The sequence below is a fragment of the Artemia franciscana genome, chromosome 5 (genome assembly GCF_032884065.1).
Source record: "Artemia franciscana chromosome 5, ASM3288406v1, whole genome shotgun sequence".
Lineage (NCBI taxonomy): Eukaryota > Metazoa > Arthropoda > Branchiopoda > Anostraca > Artemiidae > Artemia > Artemia franciscana.
Genome location: NC_088867.1, coordinates 17,572,853 through 17,578,852, shown reverse-complemented (window position 1 = coordinate 17,578,852; position 6,000 = coordinate 17,572,853).

Here is a 6,000-nt window from a genome sequence, read left to right as displayed (position 1 = left end):
CTGGTGTATAGTTTCCCCTGACAAGTTAACTCCCTGGAAACTTCCTTCCCCATGGAAAATTCCCCCGTGGAAAACCCAAGCAAAATGTTTGCATCCCCCACCCGCGAATTTATGCATACTTCCCGAACACAAATACTATTCGTAAACAATGGGAGTTGAATAGGCCCTTCGAATCCGAGCGGCCAGTACCCCCCAGGCTACCTTATGATCTGAGCAGACAGTACTCCTACCATTCTTACGACACACATAGCGTTATTTCAGCTTCCGGTAATGGGGCATTTCTTAGAAACATCGCATAATGTCCATGGAAAACATACCCTCCCTTCATTGATCTCTCTACAAATAGATGCTGATCCACGTCGGTGATCAATTCTATTTCCTCTTTACTGATTCTAAGAATTAAGTCCATCACCAGATGAGGAGTTGAAAAATAACAACCCAAATCCATCCAAAATTCCTCATAGATTTTAACCGTGTTTTTACATACAATATCTGACAATGGCAATACATTAATTTTTACACCCTCTCTATTTTTACATCCCGATGATCCTCCCCATTGTTACTCCGTCTCTTAGTCCAAACCCTCTTAGCAGGTTCATAGTCAGCAGTGGTGCATTAACGATTGTAAAGTGCGATTTTTATGGACGGCAGTTTATCCTCATGAAGCCTCAAGGTAGAGTTGTAGTACTCATAGGGATGTAAGCCCTTACACGTTAATAAATGATAAATTTCATCATCTGCAAAGCACTGCTTAAGGAGAGGGCAACAACTAAAATCGTCGCTTTTCTCTACTTGAGTAAATTGGCTTAAGGACTTGGGAAAAAACGATGAGAGTCTAAAAAATCGATTTTATTTAAGCACGTATTAACATTATCTATTGTTTCATTTTAAGAGTAGCAGCTTCTCGGATGATTTGGGCATTATATTATATGAAAACGAGTCATCTATACATGCACAATTTACAACTTAACATTTTTGCAAACGTGCACACGCTGGTAATATGAATTTCAAGTCAAAGCAGGAATTGTGTATATAAACAGGTAGAAAAAATAGTTGTTCAACGTTTAAATTTTTGTGATTGACGTGCCATTACATGAAAGTTAATCTCCCCAATAGAATTAGATTTCTCAACTGACCAAGGTTGCAGAATTATATCCCTCTTTCCCCACTACCCTCAACAAATTTCCCCTTACAAAACATCCCCATCCTTTATTTTTAATGCCCAACTCATCCTCTAATGATAGGGTCATTGGATAGGATATAATGCGCAGCCGTCAAATTGACTAATTTGCTGTTTTAATAAGTGCTATCATGGCTGCACCTATGCAATTCTACACAATCCTCCCAACCTGATGTCTCTAAAACATATCAATGACGCATGCAGTGCCCCAAATGATTTTTTAGTTTTTCTTCCATATAGAATTCAGAAAGACGCATGGGACAATAATGAAGTGAACACTCCTTCGTCCCTTGATTTAAAACCCGACTAAGATCTTTTATTGGAAAAATATATCCGATTGATTCGGGTTTACTGGCAGGCATGTAAAGAAGCCATACCAAGGTTTTCACCGATTCAATGGAGAGAGACCTCACTGGATAGATTATCCTCTTTTTATCTTTGTGCTAACCTTGGTCAAACTCTCTAACATTTTGTAAAACAGCAATGTTAATCTTTTAATGATCATTAGCCCTATCAAAAATATTTATTTCTTTAAGTGCTACTGGATACTGACCATTTAAACAATTAAAATCTACTTTAGAGAATTTTGGGCCCTCATTAACTGCCAAGCCATCCACAAAGGTCTTACTAGTATCCTTTTGCAGGGATTTGTGAGCTACCATAAGGAATTTCTATTTGAGGCACTGAAGACTTGTGTCAAAAGGAAAGCGTTGCACACCTTTACACAACTTTAAATCGTCGTTATATTGTATACCCCCTCCCCACTTCCACTTCTTAAAATAAAACTGTTTTTAAGTTTGCCCATATTAACATCTAAACCCTCAATATATAAAGCCACCACCCATCTACCCCTCTAGCTATAATTATCCAATTTTGTCACAGTACTGTCTACACAAACCATAAATACACCCTCAAAATTAAGTCTGAATGAAGTGGTAGCATTTCAGTCTTCACATAATGCTAATACACCTCATCCGACTTTTCATCTAAATATGGATGTCTTAAAGACATATCTCCCACCCCTCCCAAGTAATTCTTTCGGAAGGGCTCAAATCTTGCCAACATAGGAGTGCACTGTATCTATCGGATCCGTCATGATGCTACCTGTCATTAGTGAATTCAATGGATCCCCAAACTTAGCCCTATAAACATTTACATTGTGCAAGATAGAGTTTGTAATTAAAACTCTGGCAAAATAAGGGGTGTCACGGGAATTGCATGTCGTGTGTGTGTGTGTGTGTGTGTGTGTGTGTGTGTGTGTGTGTGTGTGTGTGTGTGTGTGTGTGTGTGTGTGTGTGTGTGTGTGTGTGTGTGTGTGTGTGTGTGTGTGTGTGTGTGTGTGTGTGTGTGTGTGTGTGTGTGTGTGTGTGTGTGTGTGTGTGTGTGTGTGTGTGTGTGTGTGTGTGTGTGTGTGTGTGTGTGTGTGTGTGTGTGTGTGTGTGTGTGTGTGTGTGTGTGTGTGTGTGTGTGTGTGTGTGTGTGTGTGTGTGTGTGTGTGTGTGTGTGTGTGTGTGTGTGTGTGTGTGTGTGTGTGTGTGTGTGTGTGTGTGTGTGTGTGTGTGTGTGTGTGTGTGTGTGTGTGTGTGTGTGTGTGTGTGTGTGTGTGTGTGTGTGTGTGTGTGTGTGTGTGTGTGTGTGTGTGTGTGTGTGTGTGTGTGTGTGTGTGTGTGTGTGTGTGTGTGTGTGTGTGTGTGTGTGTGTGTGTGTGTGTGTGTGTGTGTGTGTGTGTGTGTGTGTGTGTGTGTGTGTGTGTGTGTGTGTGTGTGTGTGTGTGTGTGTGTGTGTGTGTGTGTGTGTGTGTGTGTGTGTGTGTGTGTGTGTGTGTGTGTGTGTGTGTGTGTGTGTGTGTGTGTGTGTGTGTGTGTGTGTGTGTGTGTGTGTGTGTGTGTGTGTGTGTGTGTGTGTGTGTGTGTGTGTGTGTGTGTGTGTGTGTGTGTGTGTGTGTGTGTGTGTGTGTGTGTGTGTGTGTGTGTGTGTGTGTGTGTGTGTGTGTGTGTGTGTGTGTGTGTGTGTGTGTGTGTGTGTGTGTGTGTGTGTGTGTGTGTGTGTGTGTGTGTGTGTGTGTGTGTGTGTGTGTGTGTGTGTGTGTGTGTGTGTGTGTGTGTGTGTGTGTGTGTGTGTGTGTGTGTGTGTGTGTGTGTGTGTGTGTGTGTGTGTGTGTGTGTGTGTGTGTGTGTGTGTGTGTGTGTGTGTGTGTGTGTGTGTGTGTGTGTGTGTGTGTGTGTGTGTGTGTGTGTGTGTGTGTGTGTGTGTGTGTGTGTGTGTGTGTGTGTGTGTGTGTGTGTGTGTGTGTGTGTGTGTGTGTGTGTGTGTGTGTGTGTGTGTGTGTGTGTGTGTGTGTGTGTGTGTGTGTGTGTGTGTGTGTGTGTGTGTGTGTGTGTGTGTGTGTGTGTGTGTGTGTGTGTGTGTGTGTGTGTGTGTGTGTGTGTGTGTGTGTGTGTGTGTGTGTGTGTGTGTGTGTGTGTGTGTGTGTGTGTGTGTGTGTGTGTGTGTGTGTGTGTGTGTGTGTGTGTGTATAGGTCTGTGTGTGTGTGATATTTAAAAAATTATCATGCATAAGTTTTAAAATGATCTGAAAACAGAGGTTATTAAAATAGCCTTTTTCAGCATAAAATCATAACTACTTTGAAAAATAAAATAGCTTCTCGTACATTTTCCAGGTTCCTGATGAAATACCAGCAGAGGGAACTGGCAGTATCATTGAACTAGAACAGGTAGATAGTATTTTGAAAGACTGATTTGGAAAGGATGATACTCTGGCTCCCTTCAGCATTGATATAGATACCCTAACAACTAATCTCGGTCTTGATGGTGAACTTTTATCTAGGGTAGCTGAAGAACTTGCCCCAAAACGCCATCACGAGACTGGTAGAAGGCCAAGGATCATCCAACCCCGTCTTTCACGACCACTTATCTACAAAATAACTTCATATTGTGTTACCGCTTAGGGTTCACTTAGAGACATTATCGCCTCAATTAAATCAATGAGCCAACAGCCTCTTTGACGGCATGGAGATATCAATCTTGTTACCACCATCACCATTTTGTGACAGTCTCTGCTTCCAAATTGGCTCGATAAATTACGCCCAGAATTAAAGATAAGCGTCTAATATTCATTTATATTCAAATTTCTCAAAATCAAATACAAGTTTCTAAGTTCCAAAAACAGGATGGGAGAATTTTTAAGTTCTAAGAAAATTTAATTACAAACATCGCCACTAACATTAATATATCATTTTCATTTCATATTTCTAAAATACCAAAAGCTCCAAAATAACAAAAAATTCCGCAAAAATATCACTTTCTAAGTTAAAAAAACTTTAAGTTCCAAAAAATCTAAGTTAAAAGAAATTCTGAAGTTCAAAAGAAATGTTCAAAATGAAAAATATTTGGAATCAAAAATAAATAAGATTCACCTCAAGGACGAAGCCCGTAAACCACCCAAAGGCAGTGTTTATACTGTTCTTAGTTTTGATATTGCTCTTTACCATCCCCTGAAGGTCCAGACTCAAAATAATCCACAGATTGAATTAAAAACTTCAAGAATGACTAGTAGGGAGGGATGTTTCTAAAACTAATGATGATATACAATATACAAACACATACAATTCGATAAATGCTCTTTTTAGTTTGGTATTGCTTCTCACCATTCTCTGAAGTTCTAGGTTCAAAAATCAGCCATGATTTGGATTCAAAATTCAAGAATTGCTAGTAGGGAGGGGAGTTTTTAAAACTAATGAATATATATGATATATAAACACATACAATTCGATAAATGTTCTTTTTAGTTTTGATATTGCGCATTACTATCCCCTGAAGGTCCATGTTCAAAAATAATCATTGGATTCAGTCCAATAATTCAAGAATGGCTAGTAAGGAGGTTATCTTAACTAAAGATGATATATGATATACAAACACAAACAATTCGGTAAGGGAAGGGATTGTAAGTGCACTTTGATATATCAGACTGTATGAAAAGCAGTCCCCGTTCACTATGCCTACGACAAAATATACGTATATTACGAACCTCTTCCAATTTCTATTGCACGAAGACAGTGTTTATGCTCTTTTTAGTTTTAATATTGCTCTTTGCCACATTCTGAAGGCGCAGGTTTAAAAATAATCATTGGATTGACTTCAAAAGAGTAAGAATGGCTAGTAAGGATGCGCTTTTCTTAAACTAAAGATGATATATGATATACAAACACAAACAATTCTGTAGCGAAAGGGATTGTAAATGTGCTTTGATATACCGAATTGTATGAAAAACAGTTCCTATCCACTAAATATACGAAAAATATGCATAGATTATGAACCTCTTCCAACTGTATTTTAGAATTCATATCAAAACTAATTTAGTGGACATCTTATCCCTTCAAGGTCACTTCAAGTATTGAAAATAGTTTGGACCAGTTTCCTTTTTTTTACCGACACTCAAGCCCAAAATGATGACATAATGCACGCCAGATGGTCCAGAGCACTCTATTAGAGCATCGAGATACGGATTTTATGACATGAGGCTATTACAGTGCTACAACAATAGTCTTGGTAATCAAAGGCTTCTTTCCGGAAACTGTGATATAAATGGCAAGATCAGGTGGACGACAGACAATATACGAGAGGCTGACTGCTTCTTAAGGCTACTAGTATACCCCCTATGTGTGTTGCAATATCCATTGGGCAATATATGAGGGGTTGTCACTTCCTTTGGCTCCAGGTACACCACCTATGTTTACTGCAGTATCCATTAAACCATATACGAGTAGCTGGCAACTTCTATTGACTCCAGGTGCAAAGGTAAAGGGCTCTGCGAGTGATCA